General features: G+C 49.5%; 2 protein-coding genes across 5 annotated transcripts in view; one reads left to right on the top strand and one right to left on the bottom strand.

Moving 5' to 3' along the window:
• ACTR10 (actin related protein 10) overlaps positions 1-26,116 on the bottom strand; it is a 464,033-nt gene that overhangs the window by 171,550 nt on the left and 266,367 nt on the right. For all 3 annotated transcript variants that reach the window (XM_069950794.1, XM_069950796.1, XM_069950795.1), the window contains one exon: positions 12,741-12,818. The gene's annotated coding sequence lies outside the window, so the exon portion shown is untranslated. The remainder of the gene's footprint in view (positions 1-12,740; positions 12,819-26,116) is intronic.
• LOC138771230 (major centromere autoantigen B-like) overlaps positions 1-26,116 on the top strand; it is a 139,671-nt gene that overhangs the window by 23,798 nt on the left and 89,757 nt on the right. The window lies entirely within an intron of this gene.

The raw sequence follows: 26,116 nt of genomic DNA, 5'->3' as shown, positions 1-26,116 counted from the left end.
AGAAGGGAAGGAGCGCCAATTAGCATTTTCAGTGCAGATTTTGCTGTAGAAGTTTCTGAGCGCCAGGTGCGTTTGAAGTGTCCCTGTAGTGTCCGCAGAAGAGAAACCCCCCCTTAGGTCACCCCACTTTGGAAAGTGAACCCCTCAAAGAAGTCATCTTGGGGTGCAGTAAGCATTTTAACCCCACAGGTATTTGAGGAAAGTATTCAAAATTTGACAGTAAAAATGAAAAACTAGAATTTTTTCAATAATATGTTTGTTTAGTTTGAAATTTCTCAACTTTACAAGGAATGGGAGAGAAAACGCACCCCAAAATCTGTAACGCAGGTTCTCCTGAGTACAACGATACCCCATATGTGGGTATAAACCATTGTATGGGCACACAGCGTGGCTCAGAAGGAAAGGAGTGTCATTTTGCTGGAGCAAAACCGCAGCTAGTATCGGTTATTAGAATAGCACAGTTACTAAAAATTTTTTTTTAAATGAGATTACAGGTAATCTGGGGTGGTGACGGGCAACCTGGGAGTGTTTACTTGCTATCTGGGGTGGTGACGGGCAATCTGGGGTGTTTATGGGCAATCTAGGGTGGCACAGGCAGTCTGTGGCAATCTGGGGTCTTTATGGGCAATCTGGGGGTGTTTACTGGCTATCTGGGGTGGTTACGGGCAATCTGGGGGTGTTTACTGGCTATTTGGGGGTGTTTACTGGCTATCTGGGGTGGTGATGGTCAATCTGGGGGGGTCACAGGCAAACTGGGGTGGTGATGGTCAATCTGGGGCAGGAGTTACAGGCAACCTGGGGGGGGGTTACGGGCAATCTGGGGTGGTTACGGGCAACCTGGGGCAATCTGTATTGGTTATGGGCAGCCTGTGGAAATCTGGGGTGGTTACGGGCAATCTGGGGGTGTTTACTGGCTATCTGGGGTGTTAACGGGTAATATGAGCGGTTACAGGTAAACTGGAGTGGTTATGAATAATCTGGGGTGGTTACAGGTAATGCGGGGTGGTTACAGGTAATATGGGGTGGTTACAGGTAATGCGGAGTGGTTACAGGTAATACGGAGTGGTTACAGGTAATCTGGGGTGGTTACAGATAATGCGGAGTGGTTACAGGTAATGCGGAGTGGTTACAGGTAATCCGGGGTGGTTACAGGTAATCCGAGGTGGTTACAGGTAATCCGAGGTGGTTACAGGTAATCCGGGGTGATTACAGGTAATCCGGGGTGATTACAGGTAATGCGGAGTGGTTACAGGTAATCTGGGGTGGTTACAGGTAATCCGAGGTGGTTACAGGTAGTGCGGAGTGGTTACAAGTAATGCGGAGTGGTTACAGGTAATGCGGAGTGGTTACAGGTAATGCGGAGTGGTTTCAGGTAATCTGGGGTGGTTACAGGTAATATGGGGTGGTTACAGGTAATCCGAGGTGGTTACAGGTAATCCGGGGTGGTTACAGGTAATCCGGGGTAATGCGGGGTGGTTGCAGGTAATCCGGGGTGGTTGCAGGTAATCTGGGGTGGTTACTGGTAATGCAGGGTGGTTACAGGTAATCTGGGGTGGTTACAGGTAATGCGGAGTGGTTACAGGTAATGCGAGGTGGTTACAGGTAATCTGGGGCACTTGACTTTTTATCCCGTCACCAATGATTTATGGTGACGGGGATAAAAATTGCCGGCAGCATTTGGAACAAGTGATCAGTGGTCTATATCGCTGATCACTTGTACCAGGACCACATCGGCTAGTCCCCGATCATTGCCCCATGCTCTCCTCCACCTCTGGTGGTGGAAAGAATGAGAGTTTGATCTTTTCTTAAGGGTACAAACACACTTGCTGTATCCACAGCGAGACTCGTGCCCTGTGTACTCAATGGCAGACAAACTTTGCCGGCTGCCCGCCCCGTTAACCCCCTGGCCACCGGAGACTATACGTCACCTGATCCCGGCTTCCTCCGGCTTGCTTCGGGGCTCCCAACGTCTTCACGGCCCGCTCAGCCAATCAGTGCGCTGTGGCGGGGCAGCATACTGATTGGCCGAGCGGGACGAGCCGGGAATCAGCGAAGGAAGCCCGAGTCGGGATCAGGTGACGTATAGTCTCCGGCGGCCGGTGGGTTAACTGGGCGGGCTGCGGACAAACTCGCTGCGGATACGGCAAGTGTTTTTATACCCTAAGGAATAAATCACTGTGAACACGAAGGTTATTCCGGGAGGGACAGGGGGGAGCATGTATTCATTTCCTCTCACTGTGGATTCAAGGTGAGAGAAGATGAAAGCGTTCAGCTGTGCTGGCAATACCCGTTACCGGTGCCCGCCATAATACTGGTAATAACGGCGATCGTCGGTGCGGGGACCTCCGGTAGCTGAGAGGAGGGGGCTGCAAGGCATTACCGGCGCCGCTGCACTATTCTGCGCCATCGTCATAAAGAGCTGATGGCAGCAGAATAGAGCCCATTAGTGATCGCCGTAAAAATCCGTATCGGCGGTCACTAATAACATAATACATGTATTCTCTGAGTCACTACGGTTACGGCGATACATTTGTGTAGGATTTTTTAACTATTACCACTTTCAGGGCCGTTTTAATACACTGGTGGGCCCAGTGCACAGACCTCAAGAGTGGGCCCCCTCTCCTTATAAAGCTTAACTGAATTATATTTATCAGGTATTATCACTGGTGCATTATACTCAGTGCATCAGGTTTTATGACAAGTTATAAAAAGGGAGTATGGTCGGGGAGCATTGCTATGTCAGGTACAATACCCCTAAAGGTTCATGAATAATGGAGAGTGAAGCTAGTGGGGGCACGTACAGACCTAATATCACCACTGGAACAGTTTCTGGCTATAACAGGTTCCCACTGTAGGGAGTATGGGTGTGTAAACTCTTGTGTCCCCCCAGTCCTCCTCCTACAGACTAGGGGCACAGGAGCTTACAGACTAGGAGGACTGGGGGGACACAGGAGCTTACAGACTAGGAGGACTGGGGGGACACAGGAGCTTACAGACTAGGAGGAGGACTGGGGGGACACAGGAGGTTACAGACTAGGAGGAGGACGGGGGGACACAGGAGCTTACAGACTAGGAGGACTGGGGGGACACAGGAGTTTACAGACTAGGAGGAGGACTGGGGGGACACAGGAGCTTACAGACTAGGAGGACTGGGGGGACACAGGAGCTTACAGACTAGGAGGAGGACTGGGGGGACACAGGAGCTTACAGACTAGGAGGACTGGGGGGACACAGGAGCTTACAGACTAGGAGGACTGGGGGGACACAGGAGCTTACAGACTAGGAGGACTGGGGGGACACAGGAGCTTACAGACTAGGAGGACTGGGGGGCCCAGGAGCTTACAGACTAGGAGGACTGGGGGGCACAGGAGATTACAGATTAGGAGGACTGGGGGGCACAGGAGATTACAGACTAGGAGGACTGGGGGACACAGGAGTTTACAGACTAGGAGGACTGGGGGGACACAGGAGCTTACAGACTAGGAGGACTGGGGGGCACAGGAGATTACAGATTAGGAGGACTGGGGGGCACAGGAGATTACAGACTAGGAGGACTGGGGGGCACAGGAGATTACAGATTAGGAGGACTGGGGGCACAGGAGCTTACAGACTAGGAGGACTGGGGGACACAGGAGCTTACAGACTAGGAGGAGGACTGGGGGGACACAGGAGCTTACAGACTAGGAGGACTGGGGGGCACAGGAGATTACAGATTAGGAGGACTGGGGGGGCACAGGAGTTTACAGACTAGGAGGACTGGGGGGCACAGGAGACTACAGATTAGGAGGACTGGGGGCACAGGAGCTTACAGACTAGGAGGACTGGGGGACACAGGAGCTTACAGACTAGGAGGAGGACTGGGGGGACACAGGAGCTTACAGACTAGGAGGACTGGGGGGCACAGGAGATTACAGATTAGGAGGACTGGGGGCACAGGAGCTTACAGACTAGGAGGACTGGGGGGACACAGGAGCTTACAGACTAGGAGGACGGGGGGGGACACAGGAGCTTACAGACTAGGAGGACTGGGGGGGACACAGGAGCTTACAGACTAGGAGGAGGACTGGGGGGGGGGACAGGAGCTTACAGACTAGGAGGACTGGGGGGACACAGGAGTTTACAGACTAGGAGGACTGGGGGGACACAGGATCTTACAGACTAGGAGGACTGGGGGGACACAGGAGCTTACAGACTAGGAGGACTGGGGGGGACACAGGAGCTTACAGACTAGGAGGAGGACTGGGGGGACACAGGAGCTTACAGACTAGGAGGACTGGGGGGACACAGGAGCTTACAGACTAGGAGGACTGGGGGACACAGGAGCTTACAGACTAGGAGGACTGGGGGGACACAGGAGCTTACAGACTAGGAGGACTGGGGGGACACAGGAGTTTACAGACTAGGAGGAGGACTGGGAGGGGACAGGAGCTTACAGACTAGGAGGACTGGGGGACACAGGAGGTTACAGACTAGGAGGAGGACTGGGGGGACACAGGAGCTTACAGACTAGGAGGAGGACTGGGGGGACACAGGAGCTTACAGACTAGGAGGTGGACTGGGGGGACACAGGAGCTTATAGACTAGGAGGAGGACTGGGGGACACAGGAGCTTACAGACTAGGAGGACTGGGGGACATAGGAGCTTACAGACTAGGAGGAGGACTGGGGGGACACAGGAGCTTATAGACTAGGAGGAGGACTGGGGGACACAGGAGCTTACAGACTAGGAGGACTGGGGGACATAGGAGCTTACAGACTAGGAGGACTGGGGGACACAGGAGCTTACAGACTAGGAGGACTGGGGGACACAGGAGCTTACAGACAAGGAGGACTGGGGGCACAGGAGCTTACTGACTAGGAGGAGGACTGGGGGGGGGACACAGGAGCTTACAGACTTGGAGGAGGACTGGGGGGACACAGGAGCTCACAGACTAGGAGGACTGGGGGGGGCACAGGAGCTTACAGACTAGGAGGAGGACTGGGGGGACACAGGAGCTTACAGACTAGGAGGAGGACTGGGGGGGACACAGGAGCTTACAGACTAGGAGGAGGACTGGGGGACACAGGAGCTTACAGAGTAGGAGGACTGGGGGGACACAGGAGCTTACAGACTAGGAGGAGGACTGGGGGGACACAGGAGCTTACAGACTAGGAGGACTGGGGGGACACAGGAGCTTACAGACTAGGAGGAGGACTGGGGGGACACAGGAGGTTACAGACTAGGAGGAGGACTGGGGGGGACACAGGAGCTTACAGACTAGGAGGACTGGGGGGGACACAGGAGCTCACAGACTAGGAGGACTGGGGGGACACAGGAGCTTACAGACTAGGAGGAGGACTGGGGGGACACAGGAGCTTACAGACTAGGAGGACTGGGGGGGACACAGGAGCTTACAGACTGGGAGGACTGGGGGGACACAGGAGCTTACAGACTAGGAGGACTGGGGGGACACAGGAGCTTACAGACTAGGAGGACTGGGGGGGACACAGGAGCTTACAGACTAGGAGGACTCAGACCTTCTAGTCTGTAAGATCTTGTGACCCCCATCATACTAAGACTAAGATCCTGGGAAAGCTGGGTGGCCTCAGTCATACAACAATATAAGATGCAGGAAAGCTGGGTGACTTCTGAATGGCAGTAAGTGTTAAAGGGAGCCTGTCACCCCCCGTGCCGGGATGACAGGCTCCCGACCCCCCGTTAGAGCCCCCTATACTCACCTAATCCCGCCGGGTCCCGCTTCTGGATCCAACGCTCATAGAGAATGACGGAGCGCTGGACTCTCCTGTCATTCTCTATGGGTGTTGGACTCATCTCTCAGCGCGCGCGCCGGGCTGCAGCGGCTGAGATCTTCATCACCCGACCAGATCCAGAAGCGGGACCCGGCGGGATTAGGTGAGTAAAGGGTGCTCTAACGGGGGTCGGGAGCCTGTCACCCCGGCAGGGGGGTGACAGGTTCCATTTAAAATACCACCTGTGGTCTGTGCCGGAGGCGGGGCTTAAGACCAGGGGCGGGGCTTATCGGGACATACTCCGGACAGGTCCGGTGGGCTAATTCTCTGTCAGAGGGCCCCCAGCTTCAATTCCCCCCCTCCCCCCACCTGGCTACTACTTACATCCATGGTGCAGGCGCTGCTCCCCGGCCTCCACACACTCTGCCTGGGGAGAGGCTGGATGCTTGTACAGTAGGCACTGCCTCCTGGGCTCCCCCGCAGACAGGGCCAGCAGAGCATGGAGGGCAGCCTGTAGCTGCTTCCTGTAAGACCCGGTCACTCTGTATCACAGGAAGCAGCTACAGTCCTCCTCCTTCCCGACCACCACCAGCCCCGCACTGCCACAGGTGTCACAGAGCTCCGACACTTGTGTCTTCAGCTCCTTCCCCTTCACTGCTCTCCTCAGCCGGGGGGCCCCTGTCACGTGATCTGAACTAGGGGGCCCGGAGCACGTGCACCATATGCACCTAGGTTAAAGCGGCCCTGACCACTTTGGCGCAATAGAAACTATCCTCCTAGCAAAAACCCACAAAAATTGTCGTCACATTGCAAGATCCATAGCGTTCTTATCTTTTGCGCGTCAGAGTTGTTTTTTATTTTTTGCGGGAAGATATGTAGTTTCTATTTCTATTTCTATTTCTATACCAAGTTTTATATGTATATGACTTTTTGATCTCTTTTATTACGTATTTTCTAAAGTGGATTGATAAAATATAGCTATTCTGGTACTGTTTTTTTATTTATTTTTTTACAGCGTGTGTCGTGCAACATCATTATTGATATTGTTTTATAGATTGGGTTGTTACGGACGTAACGATACCAAATATGTATAGGATTTGTGTTTTTGATCACTTTTATGTAATGTTTTATAGTGAAGGGAAATGTAATGCATTTTTTATTATGGGGGAGGGGGGGATTGTGATTGGTGCACTTTTTTTTACTTTTACACTAGTGTACATTACTGTACACTAGTGTAACACTTAGATTACATTATACAATACACTGTACTGCTTCTGCAGTACAGTGTATTTTATAATGGGACCATCCTGCTGACAGGCAATAGCCACAGCCACCCCTGTGAGCAGGATGGCATATGCATGGTGAGCCCGGGGGCCTTCATTAGGACCCCAGGATCACAATGACAACATCGGGGGCCCGGACTTCGCCGTGGAACATCGCGACCGCGTGAGTATGCCCGCGGCGCCGTCCGGGACCCACTAGATGCGGCTGTAATACTTTGATAGCGGCATTTAACGGGTTAAACTGCCCAGAGTGGAGAATCCTCGCTGACTCTCCGCACTGCTGCCGCCGCCAGCCGGTAATTTTTTGCGATGAGTCCAACGTTTAAAAGGCGTACACATCGGAACAAAGCCCATTAGTGGCCGCCGTTAAAATACGTGCGGCGGTCACTAAGGGGTTAAAGTGACTGTACCACCAGGCCGTGGCGGGCCGACCACCAGGCACTGGAGGCGGGCCGACCCACCCTTAGTGGGAGGAAACCCTAGCCCCTCTATAATAGGGATCCATTGATTCTAATGGAGTCATATCATAGAGGGGCTGAGGTTTCTTCCCACTAAGGGTGGGTCGGCCCGCCTCCAGTGCTTCTGCCTGGGCCTGGTGGTACAGTCACTTTAACGACAATGGACATAAATGTAGACACGGAAAAATGCAACAGCTTACCGTAATGGCAAGATGTAGACCCACTACAGACATGAAAATAGTTAAAAGCAGCCCCCCTCCCAACTGCTAAAAAAAAGACTCCCACAAAAATAATGAGGCTTTTGGTTACCATTTGCAATCAGTGTAAATCACCCGATAAGGTAGCCTCATGCTCGGGTTGGACCCTACACTGTACTATGGCGTATAATACGCCTATGCTCTGGGCATGCAAGATCCATCTTATACCTGCAAAAATAATTGCACCACCTGGGTGGAATGGGTGGAGTGCACAAACAAGTAGAGGCAGCCACTCCCCCCATCTGGAACAAAGAAAAAAAGACAAATTTGGTCAGCTCTCCTAGAACACCATTCACACTAGGCAGGAGCGCGTTGCTATGCCCAGAGCATAGGTGTATTATACACCATGGAGAGGCCATATACAGTGTAGGGTCCGCCCCGTGCATGAGGCTATCTTATCGTGGTGGGGTGGTTTACACTGTTTGCAAAAGGTAACCGAGAGCCTCATTATTTTTGTGGGAAATTTTTTTAGCAGTTGGGGGAGGGGGGCTTCTTTTAACCATTTTCATGTCTGTAGTGGGTCTACATCTTGCCATTGCGGTGAGCTGTTGCATTTTTCTGTGTTTTTGTGTTTACAATTTCAGCCATAGCAACGCGGACCTGCCTAGTGTGAATGGTGTTCTAGGAGAGCTGACCAAATTTGTCTTTTTTTCAATGGACGTAAATGTATGCCATGAAAGTTATGGCCCAGATGGCACACGGCATACATTTACCCCATGGTCTGCAGGGGCTCTATAAAGGGAGTTTAGAAGCTGAGCTTGCTTCATAGAGAGTGAGGACCAGCTGCTATGAGTAGCTGGGTCCTCACTGTTAATAATGGGCGGTCACGGACCTGCCGTTAACCCTTTCAATGCCACGATCGCAGAAATTAAATGCATGCTCCTGTCACTGTCTGACAGGGACAGTCACAGGAACCCGATGCAGGGGTTCCGATAGTTTTTTCTGTCTGCTGGAGGTCACTTACCTTCCTCACGGCAGTTAGATAGGCGATCAGTGCAAAGAGTCTGCACAGGCAGGATCTATGCAATGATCGCAGAGAACACTGATCAATTCTAGGCTATGGAATAGCAATGATCCGTGTTAGTAAATTTAATAGATACATGTTATAGTCCCCTAAGTGGACTTAAAATTTTTACCGGACTTTATTTACCGGATTTGACAATAATAACTGGACTGGACCAAAACCACCAGATTTTGGTGGTGCACAAGCTCCGTAAGACTTCGTAGAGCTTTGTGGATAGAGGGTGGGAGGGCTCCCTCTTTGTGCCTTCACCTTGACGTGGTGAGGGAGCTTGCATGCCCTAGTGATCCATTGAGCTAAGCTGGCTGGAGATAATGCTCCTGGTGGGGTCTCCCGTGCCAGACAGGTCAAAGGGGAGAGGCCAGACTAAGTAAGGCACCCAGTAGAAAGGGCTGGAAATCTACTTCTTTTCCTTATACTAAAAACTCAATGGATAGATATCAGAATATCCAGACAAGTGCAGTGCTTGAAGGTGAGCGACTTATGTCAGAAGGCAATTAAAGTGTTATTCAGGCTTAGAAAAACATGGCCGCTTTGGTCGAGAAACAGACCCTCTTCTGTCCTCAGGTGGGTCAGGTTGAGCAGCTCAGTTCTATTCAAGTGAATGGAGCTGAATTGTAATACCACAAATAACCTGAGGATAGGAGTGGTGCTGTTTTTGCAGGAAAGTAGCTGTGTTTATTCTAATTCCGAATAAGCCCTAAATTAGAGTAGGTATGGAACCTAGAGTACGGGACTTATTGAGAACTGGGAACAGGGATGGACTGGGACTAAAAAGCAGGTCTGGCAATGAAATCCCAGCAGCTCATATTCAATATAATCACTGCTAGAACCTGACTGGTCAAAGGTCATCTCTGGCAAATGGCAGAGGGGCCGACATCCTCTCTTGTGACCACAAGCAGTGTTTTGCTTGCGGTCACAGGGGGCAGTCTAGCCCCCGGCTGAGCCCCCTGGGGGTGCCCGGGGCACCAGAGAGCTCAGTGTGCGCTGGCATCCGGGACTTCCGGAACAGGGAGCGCGTGTTAGAGACGCTCCCTGTGCCGGAAGTACCAGCCCCGTTGCACACTGAGCTCTCTGATACCTGCGCTGCTGGGAATCTCCATGACACCACCAGGGAGCTGCGTATCAGGAGGGGAAGAAGAGGAGAAGAGAACTGCGATGGGGGAGCAAGTTGTTAGGTGAATTTGTTCTATTTATCTGCTTTGCACAACAGAGGGGCCATCTACAAGGGGGACAACACAGGGGGGCCATCTATAAGGGGGGACGACACAGGGGGGCCATCTATAAAGGGGACAATACAGGAGGACATCTATAAGGGGGACAACACGGGGGCCATCTATAAGGGGGACAACACAAGGACTGCCATCTATAAGGGGGACAACAAAGGGGGGCCATCTATAAGAGGGAAAAGATGGGGGGCCCATCTATAATGGGGACAACACAGGGGGGCCATCTATAAGAGGGACAACATAAGGGTGCCATCTATAAGGGGGACAACACGGGGGGGGGGGCATCTATAAGGGGGGCAATAAGGGGGGCAAAATAAAGGGGGCAACAAAGGGGGGGCATCTATAAGGAGGATGGAGAACACAGTAGGGCCATTTATAAGGGGGACAACACATTGGGGTCATTTATAAGGGGGACAATACAGGGGGGTCATCTATAAGAGGGAATACACAGAGGGAGCATCTATAGGGTGGAATACACAGAGAAGGCATCTATAAGGGGTAGTACACAGTGGGGAGCATCTATAATGTAAGGGTTATATATATATATATATATATATATATATATATATATATATATATGTATATATGTGTCCAAGCATGCCCTGACAGCTATAAACCTTCAGGAACTGCTGGGAGTTGTAGTTTTCCCTACAAAATTAAAATGTATTTTGTAGGGAGAACTATAACTCCCAGCAGTTCCTGTAAGGCTGCCGAAATTCTGCTGCGGAATCCCGCCAGCCTCCGTGCCATACTGCCAGTCTATAGAAGGCTCGTGTCCATTCTTCCACGCGGAGAGAGGAGCCTCCCATAGACTTCCAGTATGGTACGGAGGCTGGAGTGATTCCGCGGCTGAAAATTTGCCAGTTTTACTCTGTATGAACTGGCCCTTAGTCTATAGCTGTCAGGGCATGCTCGGAGTTGTAGTTTCCAATCTATGGGGTTGGGAGTTCCATTTTTTATTCATGTAAAATGAAAACCCCAGAACTATGTAACACCTAACCCCATAGATTGTGAACTACCCTGGCAGCTATAGACCTTCAGGAACTGTAGTTGTAGTTTTCCCAACAAAATACATTTTTTTAATTAAGGTAAAATGAATTCCCCCGAATTATCTACTTTGTTGAGAGAACTAGAGCTCCCAGCAGTCCCTGAAGGTCTATAGCTGTCAGGGCATGATAGGCGTTGTAGTTCACAATATATGGGGTTGGGTGTTACATAGTTCAGGGGTATTCATTTTACATGAATAAAAAATCTAACACCCAACTCCACCACTTGTGAACTACAACTTCCAGCATGCCCTGATAGCTATAGACCTTCAGGAACTGCTGAGAATTGTAGCTCCCGGTATGTCTAACATGATTATATAGTATATAGGGACCTTAGTAGTGTCTGTGCTGCAGTGACATTTTATCATAAAACTTTCCCCGTACGGTAAGTGGGCTTGGGTGCTTTTACATGCCAGGGCTGATATTAAGTCCCAGTCCGGCCCTGACCCCTGCCATATGGCGGGAAAATACACAATGTCACACAACACCTAGGATGGAGCCGTCTATCACTACTCATATTCATTTGTAAATTACACTAGGAACAATACAAGAAAAATAAAATAGCTAGGATTTACCTAATGACGTGATCATGTATGTACTACTACTATACTAGCACATATATAATCAATAATACCGCCATAGAGTGGTCAGATACAATGTTTACATAAGCTCTGTACACTACCACTATACAAGCACTAATATATGCAAACACACTGATAAACAGTGGTCAGATACCAGCTCTATGTAGGATCTGTAAACTACCACTATACAAGCACTCATATAGTCAAGAATAGTTAGTGTATGATACCAATGTGGTGTGATATATATATATATGCTTATGTAATTAAAAGTACTGAAAGACTTGAGGTTTTTTAAATAGAATTAAATTACAAATCTCTGGCACTTTCTTGCACCAGTTGATTTGAAATTTTTTTTTTCCCCCCGCTGGAGTTCCCCTTTAATACATATACAAAGTATAATAGAGTAGTCATTCCTGCAAACCACCTCTGCGTGTAGTCAACGTCTGGAATTGGCGCTACAGCCATATACAGCTCTGGCATTGTGGAACAGTGGACATGTGCACTAGATCTCCACCTTATCGGGCGACATGACAGGTAAGGGAAAATGTCTTATGTGTTTCAGTGTCCATTCACACATGCAGGGGATGGTACGATTTCAGGTGAGTATAACGTTATCTGCGGCACCATAAGAATAAAATAATCTACCGTGTCGGCCTCTATGCTCCTTCCATTTGTTCTCATGTACAGTATGTACAGTTTATACACTATGGATGAAATGTACCACCATATTGTGGTATAATATTACGCTTTACCATAACATGTCAATATTTATAAGTAAGGGAGAATATACAGGAAACCCTTATAAGACCCCTGCTGTCTATATATGCAGGGAAGGTTATATATCCTGAACTAACAGGGGCTATCCTCACTTCTTTGAATGGACAAGCCATGACCACGCATGAGTTACATGAGTGTGGACCGACCCCAAACCAGACATAGTGCGTGGGGTTGCGTTGTCACCAACATCCCCCCACTGGTGACAGGGACTCCCTCCCACACATAATTGTACCGCCTGCATGTAGTCACACAATCTCCTCCTAACCAAAGTAAAACCCAACCATCTACCCTAAATGGGCAAGTAATATACAAGACGTGACCCACAGTCATAAAGCATGACCACATAATGAATGGCTTACCTCGCACCATTTTCAGAGATACTTTCTTCCAGAATATATTCTGAGGACAAGGATTCATATTTTCAAATTCTGTTGACACTAAAAAAGTGAAGAAAGAAGAAGCTAGGTGTAAGTGTAGATATAACCAGACTAATCTATTCATCATTTCTATGTCTCACTGTACAATACAACTATATCCTATACGGTCACAATCAGCGGCGTCCAGCCCTATGTTGGAGCGTATACTGATAAGAAGGGGGACAGGGAATATATAGATGGTGGGAGTGATGGGTTCTACCTCTCACCCATGCCCCCCTGTCCCTCTATTAAAACAGAGAAATAGATCTGTATTAATGCACTGCCTGTATTGCCCAAGGAGCCATCTAGCTGCTATCTACTATGTATATTCTTCCATCATTGGGTGCTTTTTGGATTATTAAAAATTACCCTACTATTACCCCACAGAAGCATAAGGGGGGGATCTTCTAGTATATCCCATAAATGCAGGGGTCGGTGCTCCAAACAGTAGGTGTGTTACACGCGGTCCATTATCTCTGTATAATGTATGCACCTATCATATTTACACGGCTGTCATTAGGGCTGAACACCACCGCCCCATCACTACTACTATATGTCTGCTGAGGCCAAGAGCTGGACTCCTGGGGATTGGAGCGGATCATTGTGGGAGCAGTGGAAACTTGTTTTTTGCTCCTTTGAAAAAAATTATATTTTCTTGCGATTTCTGGGGGTAATAATAAAATTAAAAAAACATTTAACCCCTTAGGGACCGAGCCTATTTGGGCCTTGTTGACCAGGCTCATTTTTCAAAATCTGACCTGTCTCACTTTATGCGCTTATCGCTCAGTGATGCTTTAACGTATGCTAGTAATTCTGAGACTGTTTTTTCGTCACATATGGTACTTTGTGTTAGTGACAAAATTTGGTCACTGTCTTGTGTGGTTTTTTTTTGTGAAAAACATCAAAATATCGTGAAAAATGTTAAAAATTTGCACTTTACGAACTTTGAAATTCTCTACTTCTAAAAAAAGAAAGTCACATGACATAAATTAATTACGAAGTCACATTATCAATATGTCCTCTTTATTCTGGCTTCATTTCGTAAACATATTTCACTTTTTAGGGTGTTACGGGGCTTAGATATGTATCAGTAAAATATCAAGTTTTCATGAAATTTCACAAACTAATTTTTTTTAAGGACCAGTTCTTTTTTTTAGTGGATTTAGGAGGCTTATATACTGGAAACCCCCATACGTGACCCCATTTAGGAAACTACACACCTTAAAGAATTAATATAGGGGTATAATGAGCATTTTGACCCTACAGGGGCTGGAGGAAAGTATTCACCATTAGGCCGGAAAAAAAAAAGGAAAATACAAAATTTCCAATAATATATTTGTTTAGATTAAAGTATCTCATTTTCACAAGCAACATGAGAGAAAACGCACTGCAAAATTTGTAACGCAGGTTCTTCTGAGTACAATGGTACCCTATATGTGGGCATAAACCACTGTATGGGCACACAGCGAAGCTCAGAAGGGAAGGAGCGCCTATTAGCATTTCCAGTTCAGATTTTGCTGAAGAAGTTTCTGAGCGCCAGGTGCGTTTGCAGTGCCCCTGTACTGTCAGCAGAATAGACCACCCCAAAAGTCACCCCATTTTGGAAAGTACACCCCTCAAAGAATTCATCTTGGGGTGTGGTGAGCATTTTGACCACACAGGTATTAGAGGAAAGTATTTAAAACTAGACCGTAAAAGTGAAAAAATTTAATTATTCCAATAATATGTTAGTTTAGTTTGAAATTTCTCAATTTCATGAGGAACAGGGGAGAATACTCACCTCAAAATTTGTAACAGAGGTTCTCCTCAGTACAACGGTACCTCATATGTGGGCATAAACCACTGTATGGGCACACAGCAGGGCTCAAAAGGGAAGGAGTGTCATTTTGGTGTTTACTGGCTATCTGGGGTGGTAAGTGGCAATCTTGGGGCATTTGCCTGTCACCACCCCGGATCTGTTGTGGTCATGGGCAATCTGGGGTGCTTACGGACAGTCTGTGGCATTCTGGGGTGGTAACGGGCAATCTGGGGTGGTTACCGGCAATCTGGGTTGGTTACTTGCAATTTGGGGGTGTTTACTGGCTATCTGAGGTGGTTACGGACAATCTGGGGGTGTTTACTGGATATCTGGGGTGGTTATGGGCAATCTAGGGGTGTTTACTGGCTATCTGGGGTGGTTATGGGCAATCTAGGGGTGTGTACTGGCAATCTGGGTTGGTTACTTGCAATTTGGGGGTGTTTACTGGATATCTGGGGTGGTTATGGGCAATCTAGGGGTGTTTACTGGCTATCTGGGGTGGTGACGGGCAATCTGGGGGTGCTCACGGGCAATCTGGGGTGGTGACGGGCAATCTGGGATGGTTACCGGCAATCTGGGGTAACGGTTACCAGCAGTCTGTGGCAATCTAGGGTGGTTACGGGCAATCTGGGGTGGTTACAAGCAGTCTGTGGCAATCTGGGGTGGTTACAGGCAATATAGGGGTATTTACTGGCTATCTGGGTTGGTTATGGGCAATCTGGGGGTGTTTACTGGCTATCTGGGGTGGTGACGGGCAATCTGGGGGTGGTCACGGGCAATCTGGGGGTGTTCACTGGCTATCTGGGGTGGTGACGAGCAATCTGGGGTGGTAACGGGCAATCTGAGGTGGTGACAGGTAATCTGAGCGGTTACATGTAAACTGGAGTGGTTTTGAGTAATCCGGAGTGGTTATGAGTAATCCGGGGTGGTTACAGGTAATCTGGGGTGGTTACAGGTAAACTGGAGTGGTTATGAGAAATCTGGGGTGGTTACAGGTAATCCGGGGCACTTGACTTTGGTGACAGGGGATAAAAAGTGTCGTCAGCATTTTGAACAAGCGATCAGCGGTATATAGTATATACCACTGATCGCTTGTACCGGGACCACTCCGGGTGGTCCCCCATCATTGCTCCATAATCTCTGCCACCTTTGGTGGTGGAGAGAATGGGACTTTAGTCATTTTTAGGAATCTATCACTGTGAACAGAGTCTGTTCACAGTGATGGCGGTGGCCATCTTGAATCACATGGCCGCCCAGGGAGGGGAAGGTCAGTGACTGGGTCACTAGGGTTAATCCTGGGGAGTAGGGGGGGGGTGTGCGGGACATGTTTTCATCTCCTCTCACCGTGAATCCACGGTGAGAGGAGATGAAAGCGCTCAGCTGAGATGGCAATGCCCGTTACCGCTGGCTGCGGTTATACTGTTAATAACAGCATCCCCGTTACAGGGACCGGCCGGGACTGACCTCACACTCTACCGCAACCTCTCAGCTACCTCCGTTAGCTAAGAGAAGGGGACTGTGGGCCTTACTGGTGCCGCTGCACTATTTTACGCCATCGCTGTAAAAAGCTGATGGCAGGAGAATAGAACCCATTAGTGACTACCGTAAAAATCTGTATCGGCAGTCACTAATACCATAATAAACCTATTCTCTGGGTCACTATGGTTACAGTGATACCAAATTTGTGTACTTTTTTTTTAACTATTACCACTTTGGCGCAATAGAAACTATCGTCCTAGCAAAAACCCACAAAAACTTTGTCACCACATTGCAAGATCCATAGCGTTTTTATCTTTTGCGCGACAGCGCTCTTTTTGGTCTTATTTTTTGCGGGAAGATCTGTAGTTTCTACTGATACCAAGTTTTACATATATATGTCTTTTGATCTCTTTTATGACGTATTTTCTAAAGCGGATTGATAAAATACAGAATAGCTTTGGTACTGTTTTTTCTTCTTTTTTTTTACAGCGTGTCGTGCGATATAATTATTGATATTGTTTTATAGATTGGGTCGTTACGGACGTGGCGATACCAAATATGTATAGGATTTTTGTTTTTGATCTGTTGTATGTAACGTTTCATTATGTATAGGGAATGTAATGCATTTTTATTATGGGGGGGGGTTTGGGGGGGATGTTTTGTGTTTGGTGCACACTTTTTTTTACTTTTTGTTTTTAATTTTACACTAGTGTACATTAGTGTACTTCTGTAGTACAGTGTATTGTATTATGCATCATGTTGACAGGCATTCAGCACAGCCATGTCAGCATGAGGCATCTCCATGGTGATCCCGGGGACCTTCATTAGGCCCCCGGGATCACCATGGAGACATCGGGGGACCGGACCGACTGGGACCCACAGGAACCCGTTAGATGCCGCTGTTATGATTTGACAGCGACATTGACGGGTTAAACTACCCGCAGCGGAAGATCCTCCGATCCGGGTAGTTTGAAGGGGGGGGGGGGGGGGGGGGAGTCAGCTGTCACATTGACAGCTGATCCCCCGCTATGCCGCCGCAGGGGGGCTGCAGTTTATTCCAATGCATCCGCCGTTAAAAGGCGTATGCATCACAATAAAGCCCAATAGTGACTGCCGTGAAAAGGCAGCATGGCGCTCACTAAGGGGTTAAGCATATGGTTATGTCTAAAAATTGGACCCTTCACACCAACAACCACAAGCATTAGGCATCACCGGTATCCAGGCAACCACAGGTACTAGGCATCACCGGTATCCAGGCAACCACAGGTACTAGGCATCACCGGTATCCAGGCAACCACAGGAACTAGGCATTACTGGTATCCAGGCAACCACAGGTACTAGGCATTACCGGTATCCAGGCAACCACAAGTACTAGGCATTATTGGTATCCAGGCAACCACAGGTACTAGGCATTACTGGTATCCAGGCAACTACAGGTACTAAGCATCACCGGTATCCAAGCAACCACAGGTGCAAAGCTTCATTGGTATCCAGGCAACCACAAGTACTAGGCATCACCGGTATCCAGGCAACCATAAGTACTAGGCATTACCGGTATCCAGGCAACCACAGGTACTAGGCATCACCGGTATCCAGGCAACCACAAGTACTAGGCATTATTGGTATCCAGGCAAACACAGGTATTTGGCATTACTGGTATCCAGGCAACCACAGGTACTAACCATCGCCGGTATCCAGACAACCACAGGTGCTAGGCTACATTGGTATCCAGGCAACCACAAGTACTAGGCATCACTGGTACCCAGGCAACCACAGGCACTAAGCCTCAATGGTGTCAAGGCAACCGGTATCTAGGCAACCACATGTACTGGGCCTTAATAGTATCCAGGCAACCACAGGTACTAGCATCCCTGGTATCCAGACAACTACAGGTATTAGGCTTTATTGGTGTCCAGGCAACATGCTTGTCTATTCAATTCCCCAAATCCACCTCCCTACCCTGAAGCCCGCACTCCTCTGTTTTTTAGACTGGAGGAATGGACGCCGTCATGTGTGCGTGTGCTTATGTATGCACAATGTTAGAAAATAGCATTCACTGCATCCCAACAATTACAAAGTCAGAGTACTAGGACTACTTATATGCTAGGCAGTTTTCAGATTTCATTCAACTTACTCAGGCTTACATACTCCTTCCAGTAAACCCAGTGCTATATCTTTCTATGGGTTCTGCTTCTTAAAGGGGTAGCGTTTCAAAATTATTCGCTAAATAACCCACTTGACAAAGTTATACAACTTTGTAATGTGTGTTATGTTAGTGAATGGCTCCCTTCCCCGTGTCCCCCCCCCCTTCCCGCGCTAGACCCGGAAGTGTGATGCCCTATATTCACCTGATTCGTGTCGACTCCTGTCTGCCCTTTTGGGACAATGACTGTCATCTTCGTGCGGCCGGCCATAGCGCACCAGCTGTCCCTCATGCCAACCCCCCTCTTCCGCATCATCAGCTGCTCAGCCGCGATTGGCTGAGCACAGTTATGCAAGATGGCCGACGGGGGTCGTCATGAATGCGGTAAGTATAATGCACCACACTTCCGGGTCTAGCATGGATGGGGGGGAAGACGGGGAAGGGAGCCATTTATTTACATAACATACATTACAAAGTTGTATAACTTTGTAATGTGGGTTATTTAGTGAATAATATTGAAACGCCGCACTACCACTTTAATAGTTTGTCCTATATCTTTTGCTGCCATCAAGTGGTCAGATTTAGTAATACCAGTAAAATGCTTGTAAAAATATTCTATTAGGCCTCCTTCACACTGCCTCTTTTTTTTAGGAAAACGCTGATAAAAACGCCATGCGGCCAGATGTTAGCTGGAAATCAATAGAAGTTCATGATTTCCCTTATGGCGTTATTTTGTGGCGTTCTTCTCTCCCCTCTGGTGTTTCTGTAGCTCTGTGGCTGTTTTACTAAAATAAAGCAGGATGAGGGTTTGGAGTTTTTCCGGCATAGATTTCAATAGAAGTCTTCAGCTCCACTAAAAAAAAGCCATAGCTTATGCATATGGGGCAGATTTATTAAACTAGTTTATAGTGAAACTGACTCAGTTGCCCCTAGCAACCACTCAGATTCCACCTTTCATTCCTCACAAACTCTTTGGAAAATGAAAGGTGGAATCTGATTGGTTGCTAGGGGCAACTGAGACAGTTTCACTTTACACCATGTTTGATAAATCTCCTCCAAGGCGTTTTTTAGTTGTGCTTTTCATGGAGAAAAGCGCCACTGTCTAGTCCCCAAGGGGGTTAACCTAACCCCATGTGGACCATATTGTGGTCCAGGGGGGTAACATTTGGGTCCACAGGGGGTTTACTTATCCTCCGGTCTTCTCCTGGTCGTCTTTTGATCAGTGACTGCAGCGGGAACACTGCATTGGCTGATGCTGGGGCACCATTTATGAAGAGGCAGAGTCTGGCACACTTGGATCTCACTGTGCCAGGCTCTGTTGAAGAGCGAAGACGTCAGTGGTGAGTATCAATAGGGCCCCCTTCTCCCCCAGCACTGTACTCATCCCAGCAAGGAAGGAGGGCAACTAACCCCTTCCTTACTGGGATGGGTATATTGTGACATCAATGTGGCCCCCATGGGGTTAATTGAGGATGCCATGCATTCTCACTTAACCCCCCTGGGGGCCACGTTGTTCGGTCGGGCACACAAGAGATTAAGCATGGATGTCATGCATCCATATTCAGCGGCGGTCTTTGGCACCAAGCACCCCAAGCGATCGCTTGGGGCCCCCAACATCCAGGGGGGCCCCACGCCCCGCTCTTATGCTCAAGACCGCTGGACAGGGCCGCTGCCCTGCTCACTGCTGCCATCTGAACTGTAACTATGAGCACTCGTATTAAGCGCTCATATTTACATGCAGCAGCACTGACAGGGCGGGAGACATTGGCCCCCTTCCTGTCAGTCATTCTTGTGGATGCAGGAAGGGTTTTCCCTGCGGTCACAAGTGGCAGCTTTGTCCTTGTGGTGCCGGCGCTCCAGTGACATCACTGGAGCATCGGCGCCAGGACAAGGGGAGCGCGGCCTCTTGTGATCGCAGGGAAAACCCTTCCTGCGGCCACAAGAGTGAAGAGAAGAGGAGACGCCCGGAGCCAGGTGAGTATAAGTGTTTGTTTTATTGTGTTATATACTATATGGGAGGGGGAGCACACAGGGGCCTGTGTAAATGGGGGAGAGCACAACGGGGGTCTATATAAATGGGGGGAGCACACAGTGGGGCTATATAACGGGGAAGACACAGGAGGGCTATATATAACTGGGGGAGCACACAGGGGGGCTATATAACTGGGAAGACACTGGGGGGCTATATATAACTGGGGGACCACACAGGGGGGCTATAGACTACTGGGACTTCACAGAGGGGTCTATATACTACTGGTGGGGCACACAGGGGGTCTATATACTACTGGGGGAACCACACAGGGGGTTTATATACTACTGGAGGAGCACACAGGGGGAGCTATATACTACTGGGGGAGCACACAGGGGTATATATACTACTGGTGGGGCACACAGGGGGTCTATATACTACTGGGGGAACATACAGGGGGTCTATATACTACTTGTGAGGCACACAGGTGGTCTAAATATAACTGGGGGAGCACACAGGGGTCTATATACTACTGCGGCAGCACACAAGGGGTCTATATACTACTGGTGGGGCACACAGGGGGTCTATATAATACTGGTGGGGCACACAGGGGGTCTATATAATACTGGTGGGGCACACAGGGGGTATATATACTACTTGGGGAACATACAGGGGGTCTATATACTACTTGTGAGGCACACAGGTGGTCTAAATATAACTGGGGGAGCACACAGGGGTCTATATACTACTGCGGCAGCACACAAGGGGTCTATATACTACTGGTGGGGCACACAGGAGGTCTATATAATACTGGTGGGGCACACAGGGGGTCTATATACTACTGGGGGAACCACACAGGGGGTTTATATACTACTGGAGGAGCATACAGGGGTCTATATACTACTGGGGCAGCACACAAGGGGTCTATATAATACTGGTGGGGCACAAAGGGGGTCTATATACTACTGGGGGAACCACGCAGGGGGTTTATATACTACTGGAGGAGCACACAGGGGTCTATATCCAAGTGGGGGAGCACACAGGGGGGCTAAATACCCCTGAAGGAGCACACAGGGGGCCTATATACTAGTGGGGGAGCACACAGGGGGTATATACAACTGGGGCAGCACACAGGGGGTCTATATACAACTGGGGCAGCGAACAGGAGGTCTATATACTTCTGGGGCAGCACACAGGGGGGGCTATATATAACTGGGGGAACACACAGGGGTCTATGTACTACTGGGGGAAGCAAACAAGGGGTATATACTACTGTGGGCAGGACACAAGGGGTATATACTACTGTGGGCAGGACACAAGGGGTATATACTATTGGGGCAGCACACAAGGAGTGGATGCAGGAAGGGTTTTCCCTGCGGTCACAAGTGGCAGCTTTGTCCTTGTGGTGCCGGCGCTCCAGTGACATCACTGGAGCATCGGCGCCAGGACAAGGGGAGTGCTGTCTCTTGTGATCGCAGGGAAAACCCTTCCTGCGGCCACAAGAGTGAAGAGAATAGGAGATGCCCGGACCCAGGTGAGTATAAGTGTTTGTTTTATTGTGTTATATACTATATGGGAGGGGGAGCACACAGGGGTCTGTTTAACTGGGGGAGAGCACAGCGGGGGTCTATATAAACCACACAGGGGGTTTATATACTACTGGAGGAGCACACAGGGGTCTATATCCAAGTGGGGGAGCACACAGGGGGGCTAAATACCCCTGAAGGAGCACACAGGGGGCCTATATACTAGTGGGGGAGCACACAGGGGGTAAATACAACTGGGGCAGCACACAGGGGGTCTATATACAACTGGGGCAGCACACAGGAGGTCTATATACTTCTGGGGCACACGGGGGGCTATATATAACTGGGGGAACACACAGGGGTCTATGTACTACTAGGGGAAGCAAACAAGGGGTATATACTACTGTGGGCAGGACACAAGGGGTATATACTATTGGGGGTAGCACACAAGGAGTGTATATTACTGGCGGCTGCGCACAAGGGGTATATACTACTGGGGGCAACACACAGCGGTCTATTGTTTTGGAATGCGTGTCAAGGGGGGGGGCCCCAGACATAACTTCGCTTGGGGCCCCAGAAATGCCAAGACCGCCCCTGTCCATATGCATAGTTGGCAACATTTGAAAATTTTTTCCAGGGACACTTTTGCGTTGTCAACAAGGGGTGTGGCTTATAGAAGGTGTGGTCTTCATGGGTGTGACCTACTGTGGGTGTGGTTTGCGGGGTGTGGCTTGTCACCAGAGTTTTTTTGGGGGGGTCCAGAATTTTCCAGTTAGAATTTTCCAGTAAGAACAATACAAAAGGATGAGGGGTGTAGTAGTAGTACAGGAATAGATGAGCGGTGTAGTAGTACAGGTGAGGGGCAGGGGTGCAGCTAGGAGTCATGGGGCCCCATGAAACCTTTGTAGCTGGGGGTGACTGGAACAGACTAGGGGTAGCTAAGGCAGACTGAGGGAGACTGGTGCAGACTGGGGGGTGGCTGGAGCAGACTGGGGGGTGACTGTGGCAGACTGGGGCGTGTCTGGAGCAGACTTGGGGGTGACTGGTGAAGACTGGGAGGTGACTGGTGCAGACTGTGGCAGACTGGGGGGTGTCTGGAGCAGACTGGGGGTGACATGGGCAGACTGGGGGTAGCTGGGGGCAGACTGGGGGTAGCTGTGGCAGACTGTGGGTGACTAGGGGTATCTGGGCAGACTGTGGGTGACTGGGGCTAGCTGTGGCAGACTGGGGGGTGTCTGGAGCAGACTGGGGGGTGACTGGTGGAGACTAGGGGGTGACTGGTGCAGACTGGGGGGTGGTTGGGGCAGACTGTGGGTGACTGTGGCAGACTGGGGGGTGTCTGGAGCCGACTGGGGGGTGATTGGTGGAGACTGGGGGGTTAGTGGGGCAGACTGAGGGTGACTATGGTAGCTGGGGCAGATTGTGGGTAGCTGGGGCAGACTGTGGGTGACTGGGGGTATCTGGGCAGACTGTGGGTGACTGGGGGTAGCTGGGGCACAGTGGGGGGTGGCTGGAGTAGACTGGGGGAGAATGGAGCAGACTGGGGGTGACTGGAGCAGACTGGGGATCGCTGGGGCAGACTGAGGGTAGCTGGGGCAGAATGGGGGGAGACTGGGGCAGACTGGATGGTGACTGGGGTAACTTAAGCAGACTTGGGGGTGACTGGGGGTCACTTGGGGTAGCTGGGGCAGACTGGGGGTAGCTGGGGCAGACTGGGGGTGACTGGAACAGACTGGGTGGTGAGTGGGGGTAGCTTAAGCAGACTGGGGGGGTGACTGGGGGTTACTTGGGGTAGCTGGGGCTAGCTGGGGAAGACTGAGGGTCTCTGGGGCAGACTAGAGTAGCTGGGGCAGACTGGGGGGAGACTGGGGAAGACTGGGTGGTGACTGGGGGTAACTTAGGCAGACTGGGGGGTGACTGGGGGTTACTTGGGGTAGCTGGGGCAGACTGGGGGTAGCTGGGCAGACTGGGGGTGACTGGAGCAGACTGGGGGTGACTGGAGCAGACTGGGGGGAGACTGGGGCAGACTTGGTGGTGATGGGGGTAGCTGAAGCAGACTGGGGGCTACTTGGGGTAGCAGAGGCAGACAGGGGGCTACTTGGGGTAGCTGAGGCAGACTGGAGGGTGACTGGGGCAGACTTTAGCATCATGCCCATCATCATCCTTCAGCATCATCCCCTCATGTGGGCCCCTCATTATACCACCAGTATAATACAGTGAGTACTGCGAGACTACTGGTATACTGAGGGGCCCACATGAGGGGATGATGCTGAAGGAGGTAAAGCTATATACATTGGTGTGAGAGGCTAGGACACTGTATACCAGTCACAGCTGTGATTACCAGTCTTCCAGTGTCCTAGCCTCTCATACCAATGTACATAGCGTTATCTCCTTCAGCACTGTATAATACTGGTGGTATAATGAGGTGCCCTCATGAGGGGGATTATAAACTATACATTGGTGTGAGAGGCTAGTATACTGGTAATCAGACTGCTAATCAGAGCTGTGACTGGTATACACTGTATACCAGTCACTGGTATACACTGTATACCATTCCTTCAGCATAATCCCCCTCATGTGGACACCTTATTACCTGGCTCCCTGCAGCACACGGCCATCTTGCTCTTATATCCCAGAGACAGGAGTGAGTGACCTCACTGTCAGGTCCTGTAGCTGGGAGAAGAGAGCGGCCTCTGGTGGCTGGAGGCAGAATATACAGCCTCCGGCCAAAAAGCCTATGCTTAGGCTTCAATGCATTGGGGACTGCCACGGGGGCGGGGCGTGACGTCACAGGGGCGGAGCTTACCGGGGCAAATCCAGGACATTACTTATTCGGGACTGGCCTGTCAAATCCAGGACAGTCCCAGCGAAAACGGGACTGTTGGCAACTATGCATATGTAACCCAGGGCCGTATTAGCAGCTGCTGCTGCCCTAGGCACTACACTTGAAGATGCCCCACCACCGGATTGGTAGATTGTTAGGTAATAGCTCCAGGTGTCACATTTGACACTGCCACACCAAACCTGATCAATACCACCATACTGTGACTGGCAATAAGGCAAGGCAATGGCAAGTCAGAAAGAGAGGTGGGAGACTTCCAAAAATAAAAACAAAAAAGTTGTTTTCTTTCCCCTGCTCTCTGGTGCTGCCCCCCTGCAAGGTGCCGCCCTAGGCACCGGACCACGGGTGCCTAGTGGTAAATTCGGCACTGACCTAAACCCTTGTGTGCCACACTGTAGGCAGCATCTGCTAAGATGCTGCATGCTAAAAGGTACAGAATACCTGTCACAATGAGGGGTGTTCTGCTACTGGCATTTATTTTGTGTGTTTTTCCCTTTTGTTTTTCAGATATCGGTATCCTGTGGATTACGTCAAATTCGTTGGACTACGTTGATGACCAGCATGTATTTGTTTTTTTTTGTTTTTTTTTTTTATAAAATGGTCAACGAGGGGTATGGGGTGTTCTTTTTTTAAATAAAATACTTTTCTGTATTGTGTTGTGTTTTATTATTCTTTACTTTCAGATTTTGTATTTGAAGCTGTCTGATATATGGCTAAAGCTTCCCCCCCTCCAATATTACTCCAGTACCAATGCCACAAGGGGTACTAGGATGAGCAAGGACCAGTAGTCCCGGAGCGTTGAATTGGTGTTACTGGACTGGGCGGTAGAAGGCTGGTATTATTAGGCTGGGGAGGGCCCAAAATGGCCCTTCCCACCCTGGTACTACTAGGCTGCTTCTGTCTGGTTTTCGCTATAATCTTTCCTCAGAAAAAATGATAAATACGGCGCACGCAGAGTCTGCAACGCTCCCTCTCCGCCACCTCCGGCGCAGATGGGGCCAATGCAAATAAAATATTCGCAAATAGACCATTTTGTGAAAATATTTACACCCACTGGGTCCCATCTGCTCCTAAAAAAGGCATTTTAGCATTTTAAGGGTACAAACACACACACGTATATGCAGCAGATACGCAGCAGATTTGATGGTGCAGACTTGATGCTGTGTTCAGTTATTTAGATCTAATCTGCCTGCGTATTTGCTGTGTATCGCAGCAGTAAATACGCTGCGTATACGGTGTGTGTGTGTTTGTACCCTAATAGATCCCCTTTTGTCTCTATAAGGGTTTATTTACACAGAAAGATTATCTGCTAAATATTTTAAGCCAAAGCCAGGAATGGATTAGAAAAGAGGAGAAATCTCAGTTTTTACTTTATGACCTGATCTGTTTTATAGTCTGACTCCTGGCTTTGGCTTCAATCTTTGGCAGATAACCTGTCAGATAATCTGTCTTTGTAAATGGACCCTTATGCAGAGCAATAATCAGCCTTGTTCGCCAATTATCGTTCCCTTTAATAGGGCACTTAGGGTTGGGGAAGCTGCCTAGGTCCGGAGCACTAAAGC

Source organism: Dendropsophus ebraccatus, chromosome 13 (genome assembly GCF_027789765.1).
Source record: "Dendropsophus ebraccatus isolate aDenEbr1 chromosome 13, aDenEbr1.pat, whole genome shotgun sequence".
Taxonomy (NCBI): domain Eukaryota; kingdom Metazoa; phylum Chordata; class Amphibia; order Anura; family Hylidae; genus Dendropsophus; species Dendropsophus ebraccatus.
This window is presented reverse-complemented; position numbering and strand designations above follow the sequence as displayed.